Below are 15,920 nucleotides of genomic sequence, written 5' to 3'. Positions count from 1 at the left end.
ATCAATGTGAAGATTATTAATAAGAAGAGTAACCCTTCTCTCTACCCCTCTCCTCCAAAAAAACAAAAGAAAAAGAAAAAGGAAAGCCAGATTAAGAAGCAATCAACATGATTCATTCTGGGCATGCTGAGTTTGAGATGCTGAATGAACAATGTGGGTTTTTCCAGAAAGCTCTGGAGGGATACATGAGCTGAAGACATAGAGACTAACTATGAAATGTATGAATCTGAACTGAGCATCTACTATGTGCTAGGCTTTGGCCTAGACTGAGAATAGCAAGAAGAAAAGATATGACATGATCTAAGGGATAGAAAGACAGGCAGACAAAAAAGTTACAATACAAAGTGATAACCACTATGACAGAAACATGGCATTTGTGGGGAAAAAAAAAAAAAAAAAAAAACAGAGAGAAAGAAGAGAAGAAGTGAAGACAGAGCACCAGAGATTATCTATTTAGGGGCAGACAGGAAAGAGGAGCTCAGAATGGAGACTGAAAGTGGTATACAAGAGAAATAAGTCACCTCACTATGAGATCCCAGAATCCTGAGTAAGAGATGATAAAGTTTCAATAAGGAGAAGGTGAGCAGTATTGACAAAAACTGCAAAGAGGTCTGGTACCTCAGGGGCAAGGTAGGTAAACAGCAGAATGTATTGAGCACCTACTCTGTGCCAAGCATTCTACTAAATGATAAGCAAACCTTATGTCTTTTAGTTATCATGGTCACCCTCTAAGATACATACAAAGATTTCTGTTTTCAAAGTTAGCAACGTACGGCTCAGTGAGGTTAAATAATTTGGCCAAGGGCACAGAGCTGGAATGTCTAAAATGTTTTGTTCCAAAGCCCGTGTTCTCTCCAGAGTTCCACAGGTCACCCCACCACCATCTTTGGTACATAGTGTGACAACCACAAATGCAGTGACCATGAAACAGTGACTCTGTGGGTGGTGAGGCCACTAGAGTAGCTTGTTCTTGGAGATGCAAATCAAAGGAAAGAGACAGAGCAGCACCTAGAGCTGAGCAAAGCTCAGGGTATGATCACAGTTGGGGGTAGGGCACGGGTGTGTGGGGCTGAGTGTGGGGGTGGTGGTGATGGTTGGGTAGACGTGAGCATAGTCTAAAGGAGATTTAAAGAGGGAGTCTAAAGAGTCTAAAGAGAAGATGCAATTGGGAGCAAAGATTAAAGGTGCAAGAAAAGAAAGGGGCAAGGGGACCGGAAGGTCCCAGACAAGGTGGGAGGCATTCTTTCAGGGAACAAGCTAGGGCTGTACCCTCCATCAGTGTGTCTAGGCACAGAAGGCTGCAGCTACGAAGATTTTTAAATTAAGCATGTCCACAGGAATGGGGAAGCAAGCAAGGTGACTCAAGTCTATGACAGAGGTTTCAGAATGCTGTGGTGGTTCCTACAAGGCCCCTCATCAAGCTGGGAGCTAAAGTTGGAGGGGTTTCTCTGCAGATGCTTCCCAGAGGATGTGGTGGATGGGGCCGAGTATGGAGGAACAGCTGAGATTCAATCAGCAAAGAAGTCGGAAGGAACCACAGGCCCCCTAAGGGAAACTGCAGAAATGTGTTCAAAATGAACACGGAGCGAACGAATGCTTTATCGAGGAGAGGATATGTACACTGAAGGACTGGGTGACAGAGCGACACGGAGAAGGGGACACAGAGGAGATGCTGCAGAAGGAGCGGATGTAATCTAAAGGCAGAAAAACAGCCACCGGATGTAACAAGGAAAAGGTCTTTGGTGACCTTCTGCCTGAGTAGTTTCCGAGGGATGACCCATCAGGGTCCTTTGATGGCGTGTGACAGAAATCAATTCAGGCTAATTGAAGCCAAAGGGAAATCTCCTGCAAGAAGGTTCGGAGCTCAGCATGTTGATGAGAAGAAGGCAGCTTGCAAACGGGGAAAGGCAGTGTCCAGAGGGTCAGTGAGCGGAGGGATGTCGAGGTTCTGGTGCGGAGAGAACATGTGCTCACAACTTCCGGGCCATTTTCACTGTGCTCGGGGTTCCAGTAATGGGGGCAGGGCATCTAACTCCTCTAGGTTGGTACATAGGCTCATCCCTTGTTGTCCAGGACCCCGAAATGACAAGCCACCCCATGGGAAAAAAGGAGCTCCCCGAGAGGAAGTCAAGTATACATTAGGGAGGTCGAGTGACCACATAACATGTGTTCGCAAGAGACGGGGAGGGCTGAAGGCCGTCTGCAGGGTCAAGGCCAGAGTAGAAAATGGGACATACAAACTGAGTTTAAATTAAACTTGGCAGAAGCTTAGCTGATAAGGGAAGAGGAGGAAACATGGCAGCTGACAGAGGGGCATTAACAGTCAAAGGGTGTTTTTTTAAAGGTGGAAGACCTTTGAAAATTTTATGTCGAAAAAAGAATCAGGAAAGAGAAATTGAACATTAGCAAGTGGACAGCCAAGGGAGACTTTCCCCCGAGGGGCAGGAGGAAGGGGCTGCAGAGTGCTGGTCTTCAGTTCAGCCTTAGGAGGGGTGACATTTTGTCCTCTGAGCCAGGAGAACAGAGACAGATGATGACGCATTTAAATAAATGGAACCAGACATTAAACAATCACCTTGGAATCACACCCTCTCCTGATAACTTTCATTTTCCCCGTGATGGTACAAGCAAGGCCGCGGGCTGAAAGACTTGAGGAGGTTGGGGAAATAGGTATTTTAGGGAGGCCCAAGAACGCAGGGGAAAGGGGTTGGCCTGAGGTCGGAACTGGCATGCTCCTGCCTCGGGAAGAAGGGAAGACTAGGGAAGGGAATAAGCATGATGCGGCTGGCGACAAGAAGGGCCAGGCCGCACGGGGATCCCGGGCCAGCCGGGAGCCAGAGTCCTCACAGAACTGACACACGTGAACATTAAGGGCGTGGGGACGTTTCTCGCGGACTAAACCAACCGGGTCTCACTGCCCGGCCTTAGTTTACGCATCCTCAAAATGAAGGGACGTGGGCCCAATGAGCTCTAAAATTCCGTGTTTGTATGAAGAATATTTGTATGTTTATTGTTTATGTTCTGGCGCCGAGATCTGTTTGAAAAACAGATGCGTCTACAGCTGAGCTCTGTTTTAATGCCCGTGGCCTTGGGACCTGCCTGGCACTCACTGTGTCCGCTCTGAACACCCACAGCGGGAGGAAAGTACGGAGTCTGGATTTTTCAAAAGGGAAGGATTCAGGGAAAAAGACTAGAGCGTCGCCTCCTCAGGAGAGAGCTGTCTGCTCCTATTTCTTCTGCACTATGATACACGAATTTTGTAGATCTAGAGAGGAATATTGCAGTGTGATTAAGTACCGAGGGGACAGATTCTGTTGGTGTTCTATCTATATTTCATTTATACAGACCGTAGAAGATGCTCAGTCTATAATTCATAAATTTTCTTTTCAAAATGATCTAATCGGGCTATGGCCAATTATTATTTTTGAGAGAGGGTATTCTTTGCAAAAAGTCTCAGAATTGCCTATCACAATCCCCTGGTTTATCAAGGGACACAATCGAGCAATCTTATTTCTGATCAGTGGTACCACCTCTGTCCCCTGTGTGCAGCAGGAAAGGGGCTTGGTGTGGGGGCGGGGGGAGTGACCCCTCCAGAGAACTCTTGCAAGCATTTAATAAAGATATCTTCACACACCCCACCATGGCCTGTGCAGCTGCAAGAGTCACTTTTACATCCGGAAGACTGTCTCCTGGTGCGTAGAAATAATTATTTTGCTCCCCCCAAGTCCGTTAGAGAAGCAGTGTGTTACTTCTTGTTTTTTTTTTTTTTTTTTTTTTAAATATTTTTTATTTATTTATTTGACAGAGAGAAATCACAAGTAGTCGGAGAGGCAGGCAGAGAGAGAGAGAGAAGCAGGCTCCCTGCTGAGCAGAGAGCCCGATGTGGGACTCGATCCCAGGAACCTGAGATCATGACCTGAGCCGAAGGCAGCGGCTTAACCCACTGAGCCACCCAGGCGCCCCAGCAGTGTGTTACTTAATGTCCATCAATCCAGTCTGGGTAGCAAATCTATGTAATTGAAAGGTAAACTGGTATAAAGGACCTGGGGAAACGGGCACGATTGTCAAACCAGCTCATTCCACTAGGAAACACTTCATTGACTACTAAATTGGGGGACGATGTTGAAAAACGTGAGATGAAAGGAAAACAAATACTATCAGAACGAAGCGAGGAGAAAACCACAGAACTTTGTTCTCCAGTCTTACTGAAGGCTTAGATTACGAAGCACTGCCTTTTAAGGCTTAAAGTCATAAGGTTTCTAATGTAAAATTTGATACCTACAAAGCTGACCCTAATTTCTGGAAAATGTATTCTGGATAGTGTTCCTATAAATTTGTGTTTGTGTGAGAGAGTGTGTGTGTATGTGTGTGTGTGTGTCCATACCTGCATTTTTTGAAAGAAGAGCTACTCCCTTCCCTCACATTTGCTGACATGGGTAACTAGACTAGACTCCTCTTTCACAATTTTAACAAGAAGGTTCTTCCAGATATACTCACCACACACACACACACACACACACTCCCTTGCTCACACATCCTTCCCTCAGTTTCAGAAATGCTCTCTGCCTTGTTGGGAACAGCCAACTCTCTTTGTTCCAAGCCCAGACCCTTGTGTCTTTCTTCTGGATTCTGTATGCATTGTCACCGTGAATTAATGAACTTCCCATGGGGAGGACAGAATCAGTCTTCTATATGCCTCACACACCTGTTTCCCTGCCGTTGTCTGCACAGAAACCTTAACCCCTCAGAGTCTTTGTTCGTCTCTCCTGTGCTTCCTCTGTTGCACGTGCAACTCCTTACCGTGCGGGTATCGGGTGACCTCTTCACCTGCTAGAGGGGAGGGCCAGGAAGATAGAAGAGAGGATCCCTGCCTTGGAGCCATTAACAATCCAGTATTAGAGGCATGACACACAGTGTATGCCAGAAGGGGCAAAACACCCTTGGGTACCATTTTGCTCTCCCCCCTGCAAGAAGACAGGCCCCTTTGAGCAAAGACCAGTTTATCTCCCTGTGAATCCCGAAGGGCTGGACACATAGAAGTGTTAAAAATTAGTAAGTGTTTTTTGAAGAAGAAGAAGAGGGAATATATAAGCTAGTGCAGAATAACTTATTTGATACAAGGGCAATCTCTGTTTGCTGCCCCCCTTCCCTTGCTGTCTTCCATGTTGGGAGAATAGGCTGAAATCCAGAGTCACCCATTTTTGTACAAGGTCATTGTGGGTATGAATAGGGTTCACTGCAGTTCTGGTGGCTATGACAGAAATAAATCTACATTTAGCCTACCTAATTAACCCTTTTGTATTCATTCTCAGCAGTTCAGCCTAGCCCATTATGTCCCTTTAAAAAAAAAACAAACTAATTTTTTTTTTTTTTTTTTTTTACCTAATGGACGATGAGTTGTCAGGTCAGCTTTGGGTCCAATTCTTCACCTGCTAGGAGTCATCTGACACTTTCCTATCAGCTATCTCTGATCCTCCCATCATGCCGGGTATTGTGGATCAAAGCAGATTTGCAGGTCTGAATAGCACGTTTCTCTGGGCACACGCAATCCTGGCTCCCTGGGTAACTACGAGCGCCACGCGGGTCAGCTCTGTGGCATGCTCCGGCAGACCCCATGGAGATGATGGTCTGGGCATGCTGGTATTCCGGGTCACCGCCTCGAGCCCTGTCACTTGCTGTGTTGCCACAACCGACTGGCCCTGGAAAATCTCACACTCGTCTGTGTCTGGTCTTCCTGAAGAGTGCCTCCTTTCCTGGCCTGGCCTTGGACCCTCTCTCATCTCACCCTGTTCCCATGAACTTGATTGCCCATTATCTAGGTGGTCACCTGCCTTCGTGTATATAGGGGGTGGGGTTGGCCTGCGTGAGCAGCAGATGTCCAGGGCACCAGGGACCAGGGCTTCCTAGCCTGAGAGTTTTCTAGCACAGCCCCAGTCATGTGGGTACCTGTGTGGGCAGGAGACAGTTTCTTGGCAGGATAATTGGACACAATTTTGGATGATCTCAAGGCTGCAGTAGCCCTCCACCTTTGTTCTGCTCACATGAGCCCCTGAAAATTGCTTTTTTTTCCCCCCACTTTGCACACTGCAGTTATATCCTATTCTTTGGTAATTTTTTTTGAAGCCCACAGTAAATGATGTCCCATCTTGAATGCAAATTTTTCCCCCTTCTTTGCTTTGTGGATCTGCTAACTTCATCTTCTGAGGCCTTGCTTTTCCTTGCCCTAAAGACTTGGGGATATCTGGCTGAAGAAATATGCAAGCAAATGCGGGGCACCTTCCGGAGAAGAGGGTCAAATCATGCAGTGAGGGGTTTGCTGACTGTACTCAGCTTCTCTCTTTTGGGGTTTACCTCTCTTCACTTCAGACTGTCTCCTTTGAGATAGAAATGGAAACCTGACCCCTTACAACTCTCAGTGGACAGAGAATTTTTATTCTAGAAAAGCAGGGTACATTCATCATCTCACCAAAGATAGATTCCTTTATGGATTCTTGTCATAGCGTAGAGAAGCCAAAATCAGGAGTGGGTCTGTGGGAGTTTCCATCCATTCAACTGGTTGAATCACATATTGCCCCTACTCAGGGTCACTTCTATGACTCTCAGTCAGGCATTAGGTAGGTCACCTATCTATGTGCCTAAATTCTTCAAATTCTCTTGCTCTGTTTAGCAATTCCTTTGATAACCTAAGGAGGAGGACAGAGGAAGAGTCCAGTGAAGCCAGTGACTCATGTACATTCCTTTTTGGTGCTTCCTTAACCCCTGGAATCATTGACCTGCCCAAAGAGATTCATTGGAACAGGACTATCTCACAGGAATTTAGCCTAGATCTGTGTTTCTGAAATTAAAGCTGATTGTCTTCCCAATCCTGGCATCGACCATAGAGTGTGAGCTGTTGTAATCAATAAAGCACGAGGTGAGCTACACTTCTGAACCACAGGGGTGCTAGCCCAATGGTAAGGGGGCACAGTGACAACTACCACTGAGGGCTAGTGGCAATTTCTCATATGCCAGCCAATGTGGTGGGTCTTTAGGCCCTCAGCGTGGCTCTGCAGGGTAAGCATTATGCTATCCTCACCTTCCAGCCAAGAAACTGAAGACTTCAGACATTACAAAACTGGTCCAAGGTTATGCAACTAGCAACGGTCAGCTCACAGTTAGAATTCTAGAACCATACTCTTGACCTCTGTGCTCTATGGCTTCCCAAAACACCTCATTCTAGAGTCATGTATTCAGGATAATTCTCAAACTTGGGATAATCTGAACAGTCATATGACCTACTCTCCTCATCTGCCGTTAAGGAAACTGAGAAGCAGAATCTTTCTGTGACTTTCACAAGGTCATATGGCTGGATCATCATTCAGGTAGAATTAGCCCCATGCTCTCCTATATGCCAACCAGGCTCTTTCCATTACACCATGCCATGTCATCACCAAATGTGATTGTCTACAGAGGTTACCTTTTTTATGGGTGGTCCTTAAAAATAAATTTTGTGACTCTGCCTAGAAAAATTGTGTGTGTGTGTGTGTGTGTGTGTGTTTGTGTTGGGTAGTCATGTTTTCAAGAACATTTCTGGTCTATAAATAAGCCAGAGAGGTCATATCCTGGCAGCCTAAAAGAGGCAGGAGGCCAAGTCCCTGAGCTCACCTCTAGGAACTAAGGTATATCCGTTATGGTAATCACCCCATCTGGCTTCTGCAGGCAGTTGGCTACTACTGTCTACTCTGCCGCAGATGACAGAGATGCCTGACTCATGAACCTGGGCAGTCACCTGCCCTTAGATCCCCCAAGCCCAGCTGACTCATGTCTGCAACCCCACATCCAGCTTGCCTCTGTCCTTAGCCGCCCATCCCAGCAGGGCAGCTGGCTCGGCCTCAGAGAGCCACAGGATGGTTCCAGGGATGGCAGGCTCTCTCACAAAGGGACTAGTCCTGCAGAAATTCATTTCCTGCATTCTCCGCCTTTTCTCCAACACCCACCTATTCCCAACACCATTTCTGCTGTTTTACATAGCACCGAGGTTCAGCCAAGACAGTGTCTGAAGGAGATGGAGCATTTGAAACAGGGACTGTTCCTACTGCGGTTCCCCCCACCCCTGCCACCCCAACAGAGGCTCAGGACCACGCAGGCTTTCTAGAGAAGCCCCTGCCAACTTTCTCCATTTAGAATGCCTTCCCTGCCCCAGCCATCCATGGAAACTGCACTTCGTCTTTCTGATCTCATCTGTAATGTGGACTCCCTTGCACAGCTTTGAATCTCTTCCTTTAGAAGTCATATTCTTTCCTCTGACTTCCAATAGCTGTTTCCATTTTGTTAATTTTAGCAAACATTTACTTGTGCCAAGTATATTCTATCTAAGAGCTTTAGGAACAAGAATCTAGTGAATCTTCACAAAACGTTGTTATTATCCCCATTGTACAGATGGGAAAACGGAACCACAGAGAGCTTAGATAACATGTGCAAGGTCACACGGCTGAGAAATGAGGCCAGGCTTTGAACCCAAACCATGTGGCTCCGGGTAACGTGCTCCCGACTACTAACCTTGCCTTTCATTCTGCCCTGAGTTTGATTTGTTGTTTACATGCCTGTCTCTTCACGAGCTTTAGAACCATAGCTCATTCCCCTCTGTACTCCAGCAATGGCTGTCGTGATGGGTTCCCAGCTGTCTGAATGACTGGCAGGACCGCCTTGATACTGCTCCCCTCAGCCCAGACATGGGCATGGCCACACTGAAGTCACAACGTGGAACCCTTCAGTTTCCCAGTCTGCTTCTTCATCTCTCCCAGCTTTGGATTGTGTGTTTATAAAGAAGAGATAATACTGTGACCCCCCACAAAATGAGTGTGAGTTGGCATGCAATCCCAGACCCTGTCTAGGACTTGGGATGATTGTAACCTCCATGTGGTCTACTCAGAACAGTCTCAGGACTTGGGTAAAGTCAACGGATTTAAAACTTTACAAACCTGAAAACTCCTGCATACATCTAAATTGTGACCCCAGTGAGAGGAAATACAGATCCTTTTTCTCAAAGATCTGCCAGATTTCACTCCAAGAAATGTCTCCTTGGGAGATATATAAATACAAATACAGAGATAGACTTAGGAAAAATACAGATACAGATATAATGTTATCATTGCTTAAAAGATTCCCGAAACTCATCTTTCAGAAGTATCTTTAGACTATGAGACACACTTCCTATTGTCCTCCGTGTTGGAAAATCTCCCTCCTGTGGCAGAAGGACTTACCTTTGGGGAATGGCTACAAGGCAAAGCCAAACCGACTGAATAAGGTGGGAATGAGCCATCTGAATATATGTGTTCCTTGGAAGAGCTGATGCTTTCAGATAGAGTTGGGGAGGACTCTTTTCATCCATATGAACTAGAGAGGAAAGTAACAAGACAGATTCTTCAGTTGGTCTGTAAGATGACCCTCACAATGCCACAAGGGCCATACTAGTCCACCCATTTCTTTGCAGTTGATGAAAGAAATGCTGTGGATATGGGTGTGACCTTGTGCGTTATTATAAGAATTATATGTAACATTCATTAATGGGCATGGTTGGAAAACCAGATAGAAACCCAGGAGCTTTGAGGGAGCGGGGGTGTTCAACCAAAGCTTACAGTAAATCCCCCCTTTTACAGAAAGGGGGATTTACTCAGGCTATGGAATTCTTTTCCCAAATTCAGACTATCCAGACTTCCAGAAGTTCAGGATTTAGTGCCAGTTTCAAAATTATCTTCAAAAATGCTGCTCAAAGGAGGCCCCAGGGCCAAAGGAAGCAGGTCTGGAACTAAGAACTAGGAAACCTCTTAAAAGTCAGGTACTTTAGACAAAGCCTTGATGTACATCATGTCGGGTAATCTTTCCAAACTCCCTATGAAATCAGTGCTGTCATCCCATATTATGTAGAAGTAAACTGAGGCTCAGAGAGCGTAAGTCACTGGCTGCAACACCACAAAATAGCAGGAGAAAAGCAAATGCTTGTCGGTATGATTCCAAGCAATCTGTATTTGGGGGATATTTAAATGAATGAATGATTTTATTGTGAGAGCACTGTAAAAAAATTTTTTTGATTATAATAAATCTGCTCCCTTGGAAACTTGGCTGGCAACTGCTCTTGGCTGGGGATCTTTTTGGTAACTGCTTCTAGCAGTGTTCTAGCTCTTGCTATCCCAGATCTCTATCAAAGCTGTACTTGGCTGACCCTGCACGCAGCTATTAATAGGACTGTGGTCACTATCTCTTTGGATGATGGCTCTTGCTGAAAAACCTCTTGACAAATCAAAACTCTTAACAGTGACTTTTTCTTTTCTACCCCTTTACAATTGTGTTTATTGGATCACACTATGGTGCCCCTAGTTCAACGAGCTAACATTGAGTTCCTTAAGCTTTCTTAATTATGAGTTTCTTAGCAAAGTGAGTCTTAGGACCCATATACAGTCCCCATAAATAGACCTTCCCGGTCTGCCCCAGGCTCCTTCCTGCCAGCTGCTAGAGTTGGTGATACAGAAAACCCCAGGAGAAACACAGCAGGTCGCGATCCTGGATAAAAATGAGCAATGATTTCAGAGTGTGCTTTTGTTCTTCCCACTCACCCCCAGTACCCATCATACCCTCTCTCGCTCCTAAAAAGGCAGGGTGGCTAAAATCATTTGCAAAGCTTCCCACTTGGGCCCGGATCCCGAAGCCAGACCTGGCAAAACTGAAGAATGTATAATCCACCTCGAGTTCCCTCCTCCCAGAGAGCCTTGGACCTGGGACCGGCGCTTGGGTCTGCAGCCTCTCCCTCACACCCATCCAGCTCACTACCTGGAGCAAGTCACTTGCCCTCCCTAGGCCTGCCTTTCTTCCGCTTCTTCAATTTAGGACGCAAGAAATGGAAGGAATGAAGAGGCTAGGACGGAGGCCGGCCGTGGCCCACGCCGGCTCTTTATCTCCGGCCAATCGCTTGCCCTCTCTGAGCCTCTATGTGCAGCCACAGTTGGAAGAACACAGTGATTCCAAGTGCCGAAACTCAGACACGAAAGCCTTCTGTGCAGCAGTTGCAATGATCTTGAAAATGAGTGTCAACCAGCTGTCTCTGGGATTCCTCCCAGCTCTGTTGGAGAGGGGTCTCTTCTCTGCACACCATTTCCTAAATTCTGGTGAGAGTTCATCACACCCTCCAGTGGAAGAACGGATGGCTCCCAGATCCTCCCCATCCCCAGAAAGTGGTTTGCAGGAAAGAAGAGTAAAGGGGTCACTGGAGTTTCTGTTTGTTTTCTTTTCCCTTCGGAAACCATGCACACCTGTCAAAGCTTTTCCTTCTTCCTTCTCCGGAGAACCCCCTTCACCTCTCCAGGCCCTTTGTGGACTTCTTGCCCTTGAACAACTCTGTGGTCACCTGTAGTCCAGATCACACACAGTCATTACTTAATCATAAAAAGAAAAGAAGGAATATCCATATTTTTTTAACGAAACATCACTGGAGCAAATGCTGTCATTGCAGGTTATCACTTACTACAGCGGTCCGCATCCCTCTGTAGTCACCCGCATGAGAGGGCCAGGCTGTGCAGTCGGCTTGCGTTGTGCGAATCCTTACAACTCAGAGTGTGGGCCACAGGCCAGCGGCATCACCTGGGAGCTTGTCTGAAATGCAAATTCCAGGGCCCCACACGGAATCAGAAACTGGGGTGCAGCCCTGCTTGTTTTAACAAGCCCTCCAGGGGATTCTGATGCCTGCTGAAGTTTGAGAACCTGCTTGAGAGATGCCAGGATGCCCTGATGGTGATGGTAATGCGCTGTCAGCCTCAGGTGCATAAAACTCCCAGGGGTCTTCTGCCTTCATTGCACTTGGGATCAACTGCCTGGTTAAAAATGACCAAACTCGAACAATTTTTTTTTTTTTTTAGGCAGCTAAAAATCCTGAAATTACTGTTTTCTCTACTGTTTCATGTTTGTGAATTTTAAAGCCAACAAAGCCCCCCTCCCCGCCGCCAACTTGAAGGCAGGGATTTCCTCGTGCACCCCTGTAGCTCTCCCCGGGGGGGCACAGGCAGCCACACCCCGTGGCTGGGGTCCAATCGATAACCCACTGGAACCAGCGCCGCCGCTAGGGCACCTAGGTAATTAGACGAGCTCTGATCAGAGCCTTGCTTTCTGGGGTGGAAACTGTTGCGGTAGATAATTGGGATGCATGGGAGGCACGGCCTGTCCTAGAAGCTGTGCGGGTAGCACCAGGCTGCACAAGGCAGCCAAGCCTGGCCAGCGATCAGAGGAAAGAAGCATCTGGTTCTGGGTTCCCGGGCTCCAACAGGTGCCCCCAAACCACCTGTCTTAACATCTCTGTATGCAGACCCTAGAGGCCGGGAGGTGACTCAGGCCCCAGGTTCCCCAGGCACAGAAAGTCTGCCTCTAGAAAAGTATACATTCTTCTTACTTTTTTTTTTTAAAAGCAAAATAATAACTTGACACCAGTCCAAGCAGTTAAAAAGAAACTAAAAGGAACCCAATTTAGAAAGGTTTTTAGTGGGCTAAAAACAGATGTGGCGAGCCATTTTAGGATATTCCGGGAGATGAGATGGAGAGGGCGGGCTTCGAATGGCTCATCGGCCTCTTCTGGGCCTGCCCAGCCAGGTGCCTCTGCATAGAAGAAGGCTCTGCCCGTAAACACATTCTGGAAGGAAGCAGCCCCGAGGCTTCATTTCTGCTAATCACTGCTCTGCTCCCGTGATGCTCTGGGCCCCCCCCCCCCCATTTGGAGCGCTCCAGGGGGCCAGCATCTCTCCTCCTTATTCATGTGCTTCTCTTGAAGGTTGGAGGGTGTGGCACAGGCACCACAGGGGTGCGGCTGCAGTTAGAGGCCCTAGGCGACACCCCCTTGAGCTGACCCCCCACCCCCTCACCAGGGACCCCGCCTCCACCACTTTCTGCCGTCCAGCACCTGGGGGCGCCTGGCTGCATCTGGCTGGTGGAGCTGCTGCGGGGCGCACAGGGGAACTGGGGGAAGGGCAGAGCCGGCCACTGAGGGCCCATCAGGGTCACGGTGCCTGTGGAACCCTAGCTCTCCCAAGCGAATAGGAAGAACCATCCCAAAGAGAATTGCAAAGCCATCGATACATTGCAGGGGCTTCTGGTGTCCCTGACTCCAAGGCACCAAAGCCCCTCACACCCATATTTGTTGCAAATTTGGGATGGGGCGGGTAAGGAGTCTTAAATAGAAAGTGACCGTGCTATATGTCCTACATTGATTGCATTCTAATAAGTTATCTTTATTAGATACGATGTGCCCCGTATGGAACAGGATGCAGGTGCCAGCGTGTGTTTTGTACTCTTGTAATTTTCTGAGAAATACATAGGTTTTTGAATTGTATATTCACTCCATTGAAAACTGCTTAATTTTAGACATGCACATACATACTCCCTTTGTACCCATCCACTAGCATCTGCTTGCATAACTGGAATCACTAAAAGGTAAAGGCAAGTCTCCAAAATTAGAAGGGACTCCAGTATGTACCATGTAAGCATCTTTGTTAATTAGCATTGTAAAAGTAATTAGGCATTCTATAAGTGAAATTAGGGGCACTATCAAGTTAGACATCATCACAAATATGCATGATCTGTCCAGACTCACATTATGTCTAGGAAGGGAACCAGAAAAATTATCCTTCTTATTATGAAGTATTTCAAATGCAGCAAAGGTAGCCATAATGTAAATCTTTGAAATATTATATTTAAGCCATAATACTTATAAATATTTATACTTTATAAAGTCACAGATAATGTTCCCATGAGGAAAAAAAAAAAAAAAGACTCCCAAAGAAGACTAAAAATTTAATGAGGACAGGAACTATCTTTGTCTTATGCTCCATTGTGTTCCCAGCCCCTAACGTGTCTGGCTTACATCTTGCCGAGTAAAGCTAATAAGGCTTCCGTAGAATTGCACTGAATCAGCTGCCAAAACATTTCTTGAGGAAGCAGCTAAGATAATGACCAGCCACGTACCACCCTGGAAACATCAGTGTACCAAGGGGTTTGGCATTCTGGAAAAGGTCATCTCAGCCCATACTTCTTTTTGTAAATGCTCCCAGTCTGGGATTACCCTTCCTATGCCGACCCTATGATTTTCTCCATGAGATCAATTCTGTATGGATCTGTTGCATGTGTAGTGTGTACAGGACACACTGGTAGATGTTGCAGAGATAAGCAATACAACCCCTTTCGTGTGTGGACAGGTAAGAAGAAGGATCCGACAGGTGTAAGAAGCGGGTCCTACTTACGGAACAGGCATGTGTTATCAGAGAATCAAGGAGAGAGAGAGAGGGAGGGAGAGCTCATCTATGGAGGAAAGACTTTGAAGGGATGTGGTCTTTGAGATGTATTTTGAAGAATGGATAAAATCTTCAGCTGGGGAGGTACAAGTGGGAGGAGAACAGTCCAAGCAGAAGGAAGGGCATGAGTAGAGTTTGGATGTGGGCAAACCACTTGTCTTTAAACATAAAATATATGTGGAGAAGAAGATAGTAGTAAAAGATAGAGCAAAATTGTTAGTTGTGGACAAATAAATACATGCTGAGCCAAATTTAATTTCTATTTAATTTCACAGGTAGTAGCTGGAAATAGAAGCTTGTTAAGCAGGGCAAGTGAATGCCACTGGGATTACACTTGGGAAGGGTTCTTCTGGGTTAGTTCGGGGACAGTGCCCACACAGGAAATACCAGAGCCTGAACTGAGATTGTGACAGAGGGAATAAAAAGTTGGAAAACATATTGGAGAGATCATTGAAAAATACTCCTAGACTTGGCAATTGGTTTCGGAGAAGGAATCGTCAATTTCTGTGCCTGTGTAACTGCAGAAATCATGGTGTCATTGACGTAGGGAGTCGGACGAGGCCAGGTGATGGGGGATCAAGGATTCTCTTTCAGTTGTGTTGTCTTTGGGGGTACTGGAAGGATCTCCACAGGAAATGCCCACAGAACAAAGCAGAAATTGAATTCAGCACTTGGAGAACCAGGGCCAGAGCAGAGATACAGAAGTCATCCATCTACAGAGGAACAGCAATGGGAGTGGATAGAACTGTCAGGAATGCAGGACTGAAGAGCAGAGGCTGAGGACAGAGCCCCAGGGACCACCACCTTGGCCTGGCCCGACCTCCTCCTGCTCTACCCCCCTTCAGGGAAGGTCTGGAAGAGCTGTAGGAGCGGAAAAAAAAAAAAAAAAAAGCAATTTTCCAGGAGGGGTCAAGTCTGACAGATTTCTTCACCTGAAAAATCTTTCAATGAGAGGCTCTGGTAATATGGAAAGACTGCTCATATTTTCCCAAGTTTTGTATATAGAATTTACTCAGATTAAACTGAATGTGTAATTTTAACTCAGGAAAACCACATAGTGACTTCTTCAGAAAAGAATCTCTAATCTGGACTGTCGGCTCTGATTTCCTGCTCACGCCTCCTCGAAAATGTTCAGGCAACTTCTAACCTAGGAGGATTTTAAATTCAGAGAAGCTAAAATGTTGTGAACTACCTTTTATTGTTTATTTTTCCAGGCCCTTCCCTGAATAAACAGGAAATGAATGGTCAGAGTTAACTGGGATATTTGCTGTAGAAATACAGCTTGTTAACTTTAGACGATTTTCTTAAGCTTTACTATTCTCAGAACTCAAATTTTGTTTTCTTCTGGGGTGAGAAAAGAAACACAAGTGATCTAAAAATTAACCTCCTTCTTTCTTTTTTTTTTTTAAGATTTTATTTATTTATTTGACAGACAGAGATCACAAGTAGGCAGAGAGGCAGGCAGAGAGAGAGGAGGAAGCAGGCTCCCTGTGAGCAGAGAACCTGATGCGGGGCTCGATTCCAGGACCCTGGGATCATGACCTGAGCCGAAGGCAGAGGCTTTAACCCACTGAGCCACCCAGGCGCCCCTAACCTCCTTCTTAAATGTGCAGT

The 15,920-nt window shown here is 46.3% G+C and overlaps 1 protein-coding gene across 13 annotated transcripts in view; it reads left to right on the top strand.

Annotated features, from left to right (window-relative positions):
- Positions 1 to 15,920, top strand: part of PTPRM (protein tyrosine phosphatase receptor type M) — a 777,671-nt gene that overhangs the window by 730,027 nt on the left and 31,724 nt on the right. The gene's annotated exons all lie outside the window — the stretch shown is intronic.

Source organism: Mustela nigripes, chromosome 8, assembly GCF_022355385.1.
Source record: "Mustela nigripes isolate SB6536 chromosome 8, MUSNIG.SB6536, whole genome shotgun sequence".
NCBI lineage: Eukaryota > Metazoa > Chordata > Mammalia > Carnivora > Mustelidae > Mustela > Mustela nigripes.
This window is presented reverse-complemented; position numbering and strand designations above follow the sequence as displayed.